The following is a 15,081-nucleotide window of genomic DNA, read 5'->3' as shown; positions in this document are numbered from 1 at the left end:
ACACATATTTATACTTGCACTTAATCAGCCCGTCGGGTATTATACGGACCACTTATACGGTCCGTATAACATTGTACGGTCCATATAAGTGTCCGTGGTTCACCATCAGGGAAAATATCTTCCTGTTGGGTGTTATACGGACCCTTATACGGAACATTATATTACACCGAGCCTATAGGGCCGAGCATGTCACTGCTAGGGTGGGCTGCATAAGATTCCACTGTGCCTAGATGGCCAGGCATGTCGCCACTAAGGTGGGCTTCTTATGATTACACCGAGCCTAGATGGTCGGGCATGACACCACTAGTGGGCGGCGTATAATGGTTACCCGGACGCGGGTTAACTACGATGGTACATGTGCTATGTTGATATATGTGAGATGTATAAAACGTATTTTATTCTAAAAGGTTAAGCAGGTTATATCTTCATCTCATATCTTATGATTTCTTTATTATGTTATTTTATTCATGCCTTACATACTCAATACAATGCTTGTACTGACGCCCTTTTTCTTTGGACGTTGTGTTCATATCCACAGGTAGACAGGGAGGTGATCTAGATTTGTAGGAGCTATCAGCAGACTTTGAGACCACTCCATTATTTTGGAGGTGCCATTGCTTTATTATTTTGCGTAAGGTGGGCTTCAGGCCCATGCCCAGAACTTAGAAGAGCAGCAGCAACCGCAAAAGGGAGAGCATGATACGGATAGAGGGCATAGTAAGTGGGCCAGATCTATAGGTGTCGGTAGCGACTGTAGAGGGGGATCGAGGCAGTCATATTCTGGACACTCAGGCCAGTCAGCGACTAGTGCACCTCCACGATTTGCAGGTAGGAGATTTGACTGCTCCATTTATTCAGGGTAGGGTCAGAGCTCGAGGGCTTCAGGTTCCTAGTTTAGGAGTGATTATAGCGTAGGAGACCACCAGCCCCACGATGTAGTCAGTGCAGAAAGTTACATTTGGGGCCGTGTCGCCAAGGATAGGACGCTTGTTACATTTGTGGACAGACTGGGCACATCATGCGTGATTGTCCCTCGAGGTACGGTAGAAGTGGAGTTCAGCCCATAGGATCAGGGGCTGGTTCTTCTTCGGAGCGCCCGTAGGCGTACTCTCCATATTCCGAACAGTCAAGGTAGTGCGGGAGGGGGAGCGCCCGCGAGTGTGGTACCCAGTGAGTCCTCCCCGGATGTAGTTACAGGTATATTATCTATATTTTCTCATAACATATACGCATTGATAGATCCGGGTTCTACGTTATCCTATATTACTCCTTATGTTGCTGGACGTATTGGGGTGAAACCCGAGCTAATTAAACCTTTTGAGGTATCTACTTCGGTTGGTGATCCCGTAATAGCTAGACAAGTGTACAAAAATTGTGTGGTGATGGTATGTAAACGTCAAACTATTGCTGATTTGATTGAGCTAGAAATGTTAGATTTTGATGTGATTATGGGTATAGATTGGTTGGCCTCTTGTTATGCCGGTGCCGATTGCCGAATGAAAGTAGTTCGATTTCAATTTCTGGGGGAACCCGTGCTTAAATGAAAAGGTAATACAACATCTCCAAGAGGTAGGTTTATTTCATACCTTAAGGCAAGAAAGATGATAGCTAAAGGCTATATTTATCACCTAGTTCGAGTTCATGACACCAAAGCAAAGTCGCCAACTTTCCAATCCGTTCCGGTAGTGAATGAGTTTTCGGATGTATTTCCAGATGAACTTCCAAGCCTTCCTTTGGAAAGGGAGATTGATTTCTCTATTGATGTGTTGTCGGACACCAAGCCTATTTCTATTCCTCCTTACCGAATGGCTCCTGCAGAGTTGAAAGAGCTAAAGGCTCAACTGAAAGATTTTCTTAAAAAAGGATTCATTAGGCCCAGTTCATCACCGTGGGGAGGACCCGTCTTGTTTGTGAGAAAGAAAGATGGTTCCTTACGAATGTGCATTGATTACAGGCAGTTGAATAAGGTGACGATCAAGAATAAATATCCTCTCCCAAGGATTGATGATTTGTTTGATGAGTTACAGGGTGCCAAGTGGTTTTCCAAAATAGATCTAAGGTCAGGTTATCATCAAGTGAGAGTTAAAGAAGAAGATATTCCCAAAACAGCTTTTAGAACGAGATATGGCCATTATGACTTCCGGGTGATGTCATTCGGGTTAACTAATGCTCCGACAGTGTTTATGAATTTGATGAATAATGTATTTAGGCCTATTTTGGACCTATTCGTGATAGGGTTCATTGATGATATTCTGGTATGCTCTCGGACAGAATCTGAACATGTAGACCATTTGCGTATTATCCTTGGAATTCTTCGGACACGAGAATTGTATGAAAAATTTTCTAAGTGCGAGTTTTGGTTAACCTCTTTGACTTTTCTGGGCCATGTTATTTCAGCTGATGGCATTCGGGTTGATACTCAGAAAATTGAGGCTCTGAAAACTTGGCCAAGACCTACAACACCTACAGAAGTCCGTAGCTTTCTAGGATTGGCAGGTTATTATAGAAGATTTGTGGAAGGGTTTTCATCTATCTCAGCACCGTTAACAAAGTTAACTCAGAAATCAGCGAAATTCCAATGGACTGATGCTTGTGAACGCAGTTTCCAAGAATTGAAGGATAGACTAACTTCAGCCCCAGTTCTGACACTCCCAGGAGGGCCAGATGGTTATGTTGTATATTGTGATGCTTCTGGTGTTGGTTTAGGATGTGTGTTGATGCAGCACGGTAAATTCATTGCCTATGTTTCGAGGCAGTTGCGAAAACATGAAAAGAACTACCCAACTCATGATCTCGAATTGGCTGCGGTTATTCATGCACTAAAAATGTGGAGACACTACTTGTAGGGTGTACATGTTGATATTTATACAGATCACAAGAGTCTCCAATATCTCTTCAAGCAGAAGGAGTTAAATCTGCGGTAGAAGCGGTGGTTAAAATTATTGAAAGGTTATGATGTGAGTATTTTATACCACCCCGGAAAAGCAAATGTAGTAGCGGATGCACTTAGCCGCAAATCAATGGGTAGTCTATGTGAGGTTCCTCCGGAGAAGAAGGAATTAATTTGTGAGCTCCACCAGCTAGCTAGCCTTGGAGTTCGTCTAATTGATTCGGGTAGTGCAGGAATTGATATCAATAGTCCAACTGTTTCATCCTTGGATATGGAAGTGAAGGAACGTCAATATGAAGATTCTCAATTGATCCACTATAGAGATACATTTCATGGGAAAGAGAAGCCTCCATTCGAACTTTCCATAGATGGAGTTCTTAGATACCGAGGCAGGCTATGTGTTCCGAATGTTGCGAAATTACGTCATCGAATTTTAGAAGAAGCTCATCATTCTCGGTATTGTATCCACCCAGGGGCGACAAAGATGTATCACGATCTCAGGCTAATGTATTGGTAGGATGGAATGAAGAAAGCCATAGCAGAATTTGTAGCTCAATGTTCAAACTGCCAACAAGTGAAAATTGAACATCAAAAGCCAGGAGGATTATTACAAGCAATGGAAATTCCAACTTGGAAATGGGAAGCGATAAACATGGATTTTATTGTGGGGTTACCTCGTTCGCGAAGCAAGTATGATTCCATATAGGTAATCGCGGACAGACTCACGAAATCAGCTCATTTTCTCCCAGTAAAACTACCTATTCAGCAGAAGATTACGCAAGGTTATATCTTAAGGAGATTGTGCGGCTTGATGGTGTCCTGGTGTCCCATATCACAGATAAAAGAGCACAATTTACAGTCAAATTCTGGAAATCTTTCCAAGAAGGTTTGGGTACTCAGGTAAGCTTAGCACAGCATTTCATCCACAAACTGACGGGCAAGCCGAACGCACTATTCAGACCTTGGAAGATATGTTACGGGCATGTGTACTTGATTACGGTGGTAAGTGGGATGACCACTTACTCCTTATTGAGTTTGTATACAACAACATTTACCATTCCAGTATCCAAATGGCCCCATATGAAGCCTTATATAGAAGGAAGTATAGATCTCCAATTGGGTGGTTTGAAGTAGGAGAGGTACATCTAATAGGTCCAGAATTGATTCAACAAGCAGTGGAAAAGGTTAAGGTTATCCGAGATCGACTGTTAACAGCCCAGAGTCACCAGAAGTCTTATGCGGACAACCGGCGGCAAGACTTAGAATTCCAAGTTGATGACTGGGTATTTTTAAAGGTGTAGCCAATGAAAGGAGTGATGAGATTTGGTAAGAAAGGAAAATTGAGTCCGCAATACATTGGCCCTTACAAGATTGTCCGCAAGGTGGGTCAAGTAGCTTATGAATTGGACTTACCCTCAGAACATGAATCAGTCCATCCGGTTTTCCATGTCTCAATGCTTCGAAAATGTGTCGGAGATCCTACTAGGGTTGTGCCGGTAGATGATGTTCAAGTGATAGAAAGCTAACCTATGAAGTGGTGCCTATTACTATACTAGACGTAAGTACGGAGGTTTAGGAATAAAGAAGTAGTTTCAGTCAAAGTCTTATAGAGGAATAATAACCGAGAAGAAATGACTTGGGAAGCGGAAGAAAATATAAAGTCTAGGTACCCGCACTTATTTCAACCCCCGGAAGAGATTCAAGATAAAACATCAACCTTATGAGGTATGTATGCTGTCTTTTCATGCTTTTGGTCGTGTGTGGCCATAAAGATATTGCTATTGTGTTGTGGGCTGTTGCGACTGAGTGACAAGGCCATACGACAGGGGAAACTCTGGCGAAATTTTCGTAGAATTCTCGAGAACTTAACATTCCATGACGAATGTTTTTAAAAGGGGGGAAGGATGTTACACCACCGAAAAATTCCATGTCGTTGCATAGTAAATAGACTAACGTAGGGTAAGAAGTATGCGATGTTTCTATAAGTAAGAGAGGTTATTTAACGAATCTAATTAAGAATCCAAAGACGTTGGAAGTAAGAGGAGAAAGTTCCTTAAGGAAGGCAAAGCATATGTCGTGTTTTGAAAAGGGTTTTGCAAAGTACCGAGCTAATGTTGACTTAATGATGTCTTAAGGAAGATTATAACGCTCCTTATATTGGTAATGAAGGGTTAAACGAGTGTCAAGAAGGTTCCATAAGGATTGGAGATCAAACGAACGACGGAAATCATTTCTGAGAAACGGGGTTATACGACCGCTTATACGGTCCGTATAACACCCAACAGGAAGATGTTTTCCCTGATGGTGAACCACGGACACTTATACGGACCGTACAATGTTATACAGACCGTATAAGCGGTCGTATAACCCCATTTCTTAGAAATGGTTTTCGTCGTTCGTTTGATCTCCAATCCTTATGGAACCTTCTTGACACTTGAGTTAATTTAGCAATTGGTAGATGGGTTTTGATCACCTAGTATTTAATTGGATATTTTACCCCCGAATTTTTCATTTTGTCCTTTTGGGCCCCGTTTCCACCAAACTTTAGGGTTGGTTTTGACCTAATTTGAATGATAGCAATATAGGTATCGATCTTCATGATTTCTAATCTAGATTTCAAATATGCCTAGACTTTCTTGATCTTGAGGCTCAGCGGAAGGGCAAGGCTAAGGAGTGATTGTTGGTGTATTGTTGTTCGGCCATCCAGGTAGGTTATGGCTTACAATTGGTGAGACTATGTGTAGTGCAGCATATGTTTAGATGATATTGTCAGAGACAGTATGTAAAACTTCGGGTATGAATTTGGGTTAGATATCGTCTTAAGTTGGGCCCTGTTGTGTGATTGGGGATAGCGACCCCGTTGTGTTATGACTTGATTGTTCTATTGTTGTTGGCTTGATACCACGTGACGATAGTAGATATTGGGGACTATTGTTACATCTTGATTGTGATATTGTAGTACCGTACTTGTTGATGTTGATACGAGGATAGAGTTCTATATGACTTGTGTAGTCTCTTTCATGATATTGTTGACGTACCCATGTTTGGTACTTGTGATATTAATCTGATTATTGATGTTGATAGATACATTGCATGCATTCTCATCCTTCATGATATACTATTGATACATTATTGATACTTGATCAAACACTGTAATGAGCTGGGCTTGGTTTGGATGAGAGTGACGTGAGAGTCCAATATTTGATGTTTGTCTCGGAATCGTGGATTGAGTGAGTGCATGGACTTCGCGGGTCCCCCGGGTTGGTGCTGATGAAAATCCTCCATGGGCAATGATCCGGAGTCTCGTCTATCTGTTGGATAAAGATCCGGGACGAGTAGCACTTAGACTTCGCGAGTCACCTTGGGTTGTGCTACCGAGACATCGATATTTCCGTCCGGAGTATATGTGCACACAGCATTGCATTGCATTTGCATTCTTACATCATTACATTGCATTGCATTATGGTTTATATTATGATGATCTGGTGATTTACTTGTTTTGTTTAGTTTCGGATTGGATATATTGAGACTTGGCACACTTGGATTTAAATGCTTTAACATAGGTGATGACGTGCACTTGGTTCTGGCTGGTGTTTGACTTATACTTGTTGATTTATCTACTTATCTTGCTTTATTGTCAAAATTATGTTTTCTATACTTAGTCGGACTATTATACCTACCAGGACCGTGGTTTTGCACTAACCTGCATTTGTTACATTCTTTTATGAGTGCAGAGTTTCAGGTTAAAGCTTCTTCCATCTCCTGTGGTTGATAGTAGCTATCAGGATTGCTTTGAGCCTACAAGGTGAGCACGAGATGTCCGCTGCCTTGAAGACTCTTCTTATTTATGTCTTTCTTTCCCATTCTGAGACATATACCAATTTGATGTATTATTATAACTCCAGACTTGTATATTCCGGATCTAGATGTTTTTGTATGGCTTAGACCAGACCGTGGGTGTATTATCTTATTTTCGCACTTTCTTCTATACTACTATCGTAAGACTTACCTGATTTATTCTCTTCCGCTTAATTGATTTATTTATTTATGCCTTTATTATCATTGGGTTAAGGGTTCTCTTATCGAGGTGGGAAAGGTAAGTGCCCGCACGGCTTAGCCAAATTAGGTCGTGACAATTTCAGCCTGATCATAACTCTTCCTTTAGTAGTTTCTTTGTTCAAATCTTCATCTTCTTTGTTGTTTTGTCGGCTGAAAGTAAAGGTATGTTTTGGGTGTGGTTTAGCCTCCTTCGATAGCTTGCCATGCCTAAGGTTTTAGAAACCTTTTGATCTTGTACGACATCGGAAACACGGATGGTGGTAGCCCCCTTTGCTGTCTTATCCTTCAAGTTTGATGCTTAACTTTGATGTTTGGTGGCTAGTTTTTAAATTTAATTTTTTTTGTTTAGTTGGAGTCCTTACTTTTTTGAAAATCATTTTGCAGAAATTGTTTAGAGGCTCATTAAACACACTAGATATGCATGATTTCCAGATTTTGGCATTTACAAATAGCATTCACTTTCTTATGAGAACACTGGGAATCATTGGTTGCCATTCACCTTTATTTGATATAATAATCTATTTGTAACTTGAACAAGTTATGATATTCATTCAACAAAGTGAAATGCCTCATAGTGATTTATTACTGCTTTTGACAAAATTTAGCTGTTGGATACTCATTCTTCACCCTCTTTTCTTTGCATGACTTGGGGGAATCACAAATCCTGAATGTCCTGGATGTGCTTTTATGAACTGCCTTTATATTAGAAGGACTTGCAGTCAACGTGCTGCTCCATTTTTGAGCTACTACTGATTGGTTGATCTGTTTTTTTTTTCTGGGCGGATATTTGTTGCATTCTAGAGTTGCTGCCTAGATGTTGTGTTTTGCTGCAATCTTGGCTGTTTACACCTCTTGGGAATGCTTCACTACTGCATTTTGGCTAAACCTTGGCTGCATTTTTGGAAGATGAAAGATACAACACTCCGAGTAAATTTTTTGCTGCATTTTGAGCCAATTTGGCTATTTGCTGCGGTATTATGGGCTAAAAACTTACTGCACACGATTTGGAACCGATGCCACATAGAGGCAGATTTGTACTGCAGTTTGGTAGCCAAATTACTTCTGAATCTTGATGCAAGCAACTGCTGTGCTTTAAGGCAGATTTTTTACTTTAATTTGACCAAAATAGTGGCTGCATTCTGAAAGGAATAGATATCACACTTGACCGAGCAGGCAACCACATCATTTTGAGGTTGAAATGAACTCCATTCTTCTATTTGTTATTGCTACACTTTAAGTGTAGAGGCTAAATGTTGCTTTGAGTGAGTAAGTGCTTAAATTGATATCTTAAAGCTACACTTAGTGTAGACTGTTGTTGCTTCGCTGAAAATGAGCAGACTGCTACACTTGAAAGTTCATTGATTTGAAATAGATACTACACTTGGGCCGATGAGAAAATTTAAATTGAGGCCATACCTTCCCGGAAAAATTGTCCCTTGGTTTAGGCGATGATGACCTCATAATAATATCACGAGATAGGAACCAACATGCATTTGGTGAGGAAACTAGAATGGTCACTAGTTTGTAGCCAAGATGTTATATCCCGCATTTTTGTACATTGGAACAATCCAGATTAACTATGATAAGTTAGGGTCCAAACCATTCCGGGATACAAAGTCGAGACTTTTGACCTTCGATTTTATTTTAAGACATGAGTTGTGCATGAATTTGTTGGCATGGAACAATTAGGAAGATTTGGGACCAAAAGTGATATAATTGGAAGTTGGTAAATCATACAATTTTTGGCCCTTAGCCGTGTAGAATTGGGGTGGTGCCCACCCATTGTGTGTTTAATTTTTATTGCTCCAACACATGGTGTGGGCCAAGTACACTTGGGCACTTCATATAATGGCACAAAGATGACTTCTAAGTCATTCATCTCATTTCCAACACTTAGAAAAAAAAAAGAGCAAGAAGTGAAGAACACAGGGAGGCTCTCGGCCAACCCTCATAAATTTGAAGTTCAATTCTAGCCACTCCAAAAATATTTCTTTGGTGCTAATCCACTAATTTGGGGTCCCTAAGTAGCGTGGAAGTGTTGTTCGGGTCATCCAACCGCTAGTTTTCATTATTGCAAACCTTATCCTATTGTGAAGTTGAAGGAAGAAAGGTAAGATTTGATCTTGTTTTATGTGTTATAAAGGTTGTATGCATGTTGTAGTATGTTAAAATGGATGAAAATCATGAAATATAGTATGTTGGAGTTGAGGCCATGTGTGTGAGATTTAGCCGTGTAAGTGGGTATGTGTTGTGTTGTGTTGAAGCAATGAATTAATGTCTAGTTAGTATGTTGTGATTGTTGTAGAGTGAAGGAATGAATGAGAATCATCTATATATGGTTGTAGGAGGTGTTGGCCGAATGTAGGCCATTTATGTAACAAGAAATGAATCAATGTCGCTTAGTGTTTTAGTTGTTGTCGTTATGAATTCTATGTTGGAAATGAGCTTTTAATGACTCAAGATTGATGTTGTAAATGTATGGGCTGATTTGGAGGTTATTGTACATTTAATGTAACTTGTATAATTATGAGAACGATATTGTTAGAATGTGAATTGTTGGTGCAAATCATGGTTTGGAAATGAGGAATATGTCATGTGTGTCTCGGGTTTGGGCTGTTTTAGTGGATTGGAACAATTGTTGGATTGTTGGAAATGTTGTATGAATTGATTGCAATGTCTTTAAATATTGTTGGTATGGGTTCGGGTTAGTATTTGAATGTATAAGCGTCGATGTTGGCTTGAAGGTAAGCCGTTGAATTGGATTTTATGAATGTTGTTGAATGATGGAAAAGAGAGTTATTATTGTTGTATTGCCTTTCGGATTGATTATTAATGTTGCTAGGTTGGTTGTTGTTGTTGTTTTTGTTGATTTGGCCGAGTTAAATTCTCGGGTTGGCCTATTTACGGGAAATGCCGCCCAAATTTCCGTAGAATTAAGGGCTAAATTGAAATTAAATGCCCAAATGTCTCTAGCTAATGTTTGGCATATTATGGCTTGTTTGTAGACCTTGGGCAGCCCGAGACGTAGGTTGGATTTATCTTGAGTTTGAGCTAGCGTTGAGTGCGTACGAGGTATGTAAAGCTCCATTCTTTCTTCTTTGGCATGCCTTCGTTACAAATAGGCTATGACACAGTTATATCCCGTATTTTGTGCGTTGGAATATTTCGAGATCGAGTAAATTGAAGAAAATAAGTTCGACGAAAATTTGGGAAATGCTGGGCGAATTTTCAAGTCAACTTTGGAGGCGCATATCTCATAGTATATGTGGAGTTTTAAGGTGTTTTAAAAGCCTAAAATGAAGTTCGTCGAGTCTAGTTTGTAATGCAACAAACCGTTCATTGATAGGACATCGGAGTAGAGAATTATAGACGTTACAAACCGGAATTGTCGACGCAGAAACAGCATTTCTGCAGTACCGCTACAGTACTGTAGCTACAGTGAAACCGACGTTGGCAGTTTTTAAAAGGGAACAAAACTTCATTTTTTTCAGCACAAAATGCCCCAAAAATTTCTAGAAACTTCAGCCGCCAAAAGGGCTCTTATTGTCACATGAAATTGAGGATTTTGCACAAAATTTCAAGCAACCAAATGCTAACCGAGGTCCGGGCAACGCGTAGGCGCGATTATAATTTTGTTTTGTGTTGAAGTGAGTTTCAAGATGTGGATGATGAGGATTTGGCTACCTTCACAAAATAAGGTATGAATCATCAAATCTCTCTTTATCAACCTTGATTGAGGAATATTTGCAAAACTAGAGTTATAGTTTGTCGTGTTGATGTTGTTGAATTATGGGCTGTTTTAGGTGGATTAAATGGACGGAATTAGCTAAGTTATGATGCATAATAATTGTTGATATTGTTGTTGATGTTGTTGATAAGTTGTTGTTCTTGAATTTGAGAGAATAAAGTGTATAAAGATATTGTATACAAAGAGTATACCGGGCTGTTTTTGTGCCGATATTCGGGGCTGTTTTACATGATTTTCGTGGCTGTTTTGTGACAATATTTTGGGGCTGTTTTATATAATTTTCGTGGCTAGTTTGTGACGATATTTTGGAGCTGTTTGGTATGATATTTGTGGTTATTTTGCGATGATATTTTGGGTACATCGTTTGGTGGTTGTTATGAACTGCTTTTGTGGGCTAAAATATCGTGGGATTGGTTGTAGTTGTTGTTGTTGTTGTTACACTATGGATATACGGAAATAAAGAAATGTGTTAAAGTTGTTCATGTTGAGTTGGGAGGTTTCGGGTTTCATTATGTAGTGGATGGGCTGATTTGAATACGTTGTGAATTGTCCGAAGTGTTCTTGAATCTTGTTAAATGATCTTGGGTTAGTTTTTGAATATGCGAGCATCGACGTTGGCTTGAATGTATGAAGTTGATTTGAATGTAATTGGAATGTTGTCGAAATATGTGGAGAAGAATTACTAATGTTAGAATGTGTTTGGAATTGATTATTGATATTGTTTATATGGTTGTTGGTATTGTTGTCGAAGATTTGGCCGAGTTGAATTCTCGGGGTTGTTGAATTTATAGGGGAAATGCTGCCCAAATTTCTGTAGATAAAGTGATAGCATGAAATTGAATTCCTAAGTGCTTATGGCTAATGTTTGGTATGTGATGACGTTATTGTAGCTCTTGGAGAGCCCGAGACTTAAGTTGGATTAGCTTAGGAAGCGGACGAGGTATGTAAAGCTTACCTTTCCTTCTTTTGGCATGTCTTACACATGGCTAGGTTGTGATATGTTATGAGCTTCGGGGGTAATTCTATTCTTAAAAATCCGAGCCCGTTTATGAATCGTATTTGCTTTTGATGTTGGCATCCTTATATGGTCAAGCTATGGTTTATACGTCTTTTGTATGACTAAGTTTCAAAAGTTGCATAAAAGTTTGTTTTTAAAAGAGTTTTGTTCCTAAATGATTCCGAAAACTACGAAAGTCCGTAACTTTCACAGACAGAACCGGATCGCTTCGATATGCTCAAAAATGATTCTACGACGTATGATGACTTAAATTTTTATGAGTAGGCCCGACTTGAGTCGACACCCCTCCGTGGGCCCCGCGACTTTCCTTATGTGCTTCTGGCGATTTTTGAAAGGATATGATATGACTATTATTCCGATTTCAAGTACGATCGCCTTACTTATCTTTTGAGTTTGTAATAATGATTCGGTAACACATGATGACTATGATTTTCGTAGGCGGGCCCGGATGGGGCTGACGCTCGTCCGTGGGTCCCGCGATCTTCTTCTGTACAATTCTGATGGCTTTTGAAAGAATTCAATATGACTACCTTTCCGACCCCCGAGTATGATTATATATTTATCTGTTGAGTCTGAAATGATGATTCGTATACTTATGATTCCGATACGTAACTATGGTTTCTGAAGTTCGGTTTGATATGTTCCCAAGCGATATTCGGAAGAAAATCTGATTTGACTACTGTTTTGCATTACAAATGAGGGTTCGTTTTGATTAACCTATTAAGTCTTTGAAAATATTTTAAACTGTATTTGGTTACTCATGATTCTGCTCGTGCATTTTGTTATTACCTCTTCCGCCGGCCCCCGGTCAAGATGTGTGATATTGACCGCCGGGTATTTGGCCGCGTACGTGTATATGTGATATTGCCGCCGGGTATTTGGCCGCGGTATGTGTATATGTGATATTGCCGCCGGGTATTTAGCCGCGGTACGTGTATATGTGATATTGTCGCCGGGTATTTAGCCGCGATATGTATACGTGATATTGCCGGCCGGGTATTTGGCCGCGGTACGTGTATGTATGATATTGCCGGGTATTTGGCCGCGTGTGTGTGTATATGTGATTTTGACGACCGATTTTGATCGGCCGACTAATGTCAGCTCATATGATATGTTTGATTTTTCGTATATATGAGATTTAAATGTTTTTCAAAAAAAGCGAAAGCATTTTGGCATTCGATTATCCTATTTGTCTTCGAACCCCTTATGTATGATTTGGATGTCGTATGTAAGTACTTTGGTATTCGGATTGTTATGCTCGCGTTCGGTACACTTTACTCCGTTTTCGTATTTCATGCTTTGCATACTCGTACATATTCCGTACCGACCCCGCTTTCTTCGGGGCGCGTTTCATGCCGCGCGTGTACCCATAGCGAGAAGTTGATGTTAGCAAGAAGATGTTCCGAGTTTGGATTGGCGAGCTCCATTTCCTCCGAGTGCCGCCGAGTCCGAGTGCTTTTGTGTGGTATCTCGAGATGTTGTAGAGACTTTGCGTACGTTGTCGTGTGTATGATATGTCAGTTTTGTAAGCGGCTATGTAAGCCGATGTATTATTATGCAATATGTTACGAACTTCATATGTTCACAGATTTCATACGATGCTAGCTTTATTTGATTTGACAAAGATGAAAGGCATGTTTGTTTTCGGAAAAAAAAAATTCGTTATGTGCTTATGTCATGTCCGCGGGCCCAAAAGATGATTATGAGTATTACGAAGTCTGCGGGTTCGCTCGGCCCTAGGTAAGGGTCAGGTGCCCATCACACCCTATCGGATTAAGGGTGTGACAGACACGAGCCTCGAGGAAATTAAGGGTGTCACACCCTATGGGTTGGGTCGTGATGGGTATGGTATCGAGCGGTTCGTCCTCTAATGTCTACAGACCGTGTCCAAGAGTCTTGTTTATCGGATGTTGTGCACCACATCTATAAGCGAGAAGCGACAGGCATTTAGGATGTTATCTTTCCTTCGATCTTAGATCGTGCGATAGAGCCGTGTTATCGGGATGACCTTTTTCGACGAAATGTTATGTTTTCGCCGATGCCTCCGAGGAAGGTCACGGGCCGCCCCGGAGGGGCAAAGTCCCACGGCCCCCGCAGTGAGAGCACCGAGCCCAGATGACTACTAGGCTCGTACCCGCATTGAGCCGATATTGTGCCTCCAACGCTAGTTTTGCTACGCCGCCGGCACGGAGGATTTGGAGCGACTACGAGCCGCAAGCGGGGCGCCTTCCCACCGCGGCCTCTGCCCGGCACGGCACCGTGCCTCCCGGTTCCCCGGCCCGGGGCGGATGATGGGACCGCGAGAGGGCGGTTCGGTTATTGACTCGATTGGTAGCGGGCGAGGTCCCACGACGAGGGGAGCGAGGGGGATGATCGTGCGGACAAGGGCGTGATAGTCGGAGGGCCGTGATTTTCTACTTTGTGGGCCACCGAGTTTTTCGGGTCAAAGCCCGCAGACCCTCATGAGTTCATCGACGGATGCGTACCACTGCGGTTGATTAGTGCTTCCGAGACGAGTCGGTTGAGATGGCGGTCATACCGGTTGCACGATGTAGCGGCCAATTGGTATGAGTCGTGGATGTCGTCCCGAGTAGGCGGAGGTGCCCCTCGGCCCGTACGGGGCGAGTTTACGCAGGCCTTCCCAGCCCATTTTACGCTCCCCGAGGTACGGCGAGCCGCAGTGGATAGATTCTGCTTGTTAGCGCAGGGCGAACGTCCGGGAGTACGCTTAGAGTTCGATTCGGCGCGAGATACGCGCCGCATATGTAGCCGACATGATGACGGATGCACCGATATAGTGGGGTTGGACCAAGATTGTTATCACCGCTTGGTCAAGGCCGGACCCGATAGTGAATATTGCCCGTATACGGTGCCCATGTCAGGGTACATGGAGGACAGACGCGAGAGGCGCCACCGATAGGGTTGATGACAGGGCCGGCCCAAGCAGGCTAGAGATCGTCCGGGTATACTGGGATTTTTGAGGGCGTGTGCAGCCTCGTCGGCGGCACAGAGCAAATATCCTCCCCGGCCAAAGACGGGGGACGCCCCTTCGGTTTACCGGCTAGAGATCGTAGGGTGCCGAGATATTCGGCGGTGCCGTAGCTCAGTATTTTTCGAGGCTCACAGTTGGACAGAGGCTCCAGTAGTCATACAAGACCGCCCAGACCTCCGTGTTCCCACTGTGGGAGACAGCACCATGGAGAGTGCTTGTTATATCCCGTATTTCGTACGTCGGGATAATCCGAGTCAATTTTGATAAGTTAAGGACAAGACTATTCCGGGATATGAAGTAGAGACTTTTGTATGTTTTAAAGGCTTAAATTGTGTATGATTTTAATGTCATGAAAATGTTAAGGAAAAATTGGA

The sequence above is a fragment of the Lycium ferocissimum genome, chromosome 4, assembly GCF_029784015.1.
Source record: "Lycium ferocissimum isolate CSIRO_LF1 chromosome 4, AGI_CSIRO_Lferr_CH_V1, whole genome shotgun sequence".
Taxonomy (NCBI): Eukaryota; Viridiplantae; Streptophyta; class Magnoliopsida; order Solanales; family Solanaceae; genus Lycium; species Lycium ferocissimum.
The sequence above is the reverse complement of the archived record's forward strand: the minus strand, read 5'-3'. Positions refer to the sequence as shown.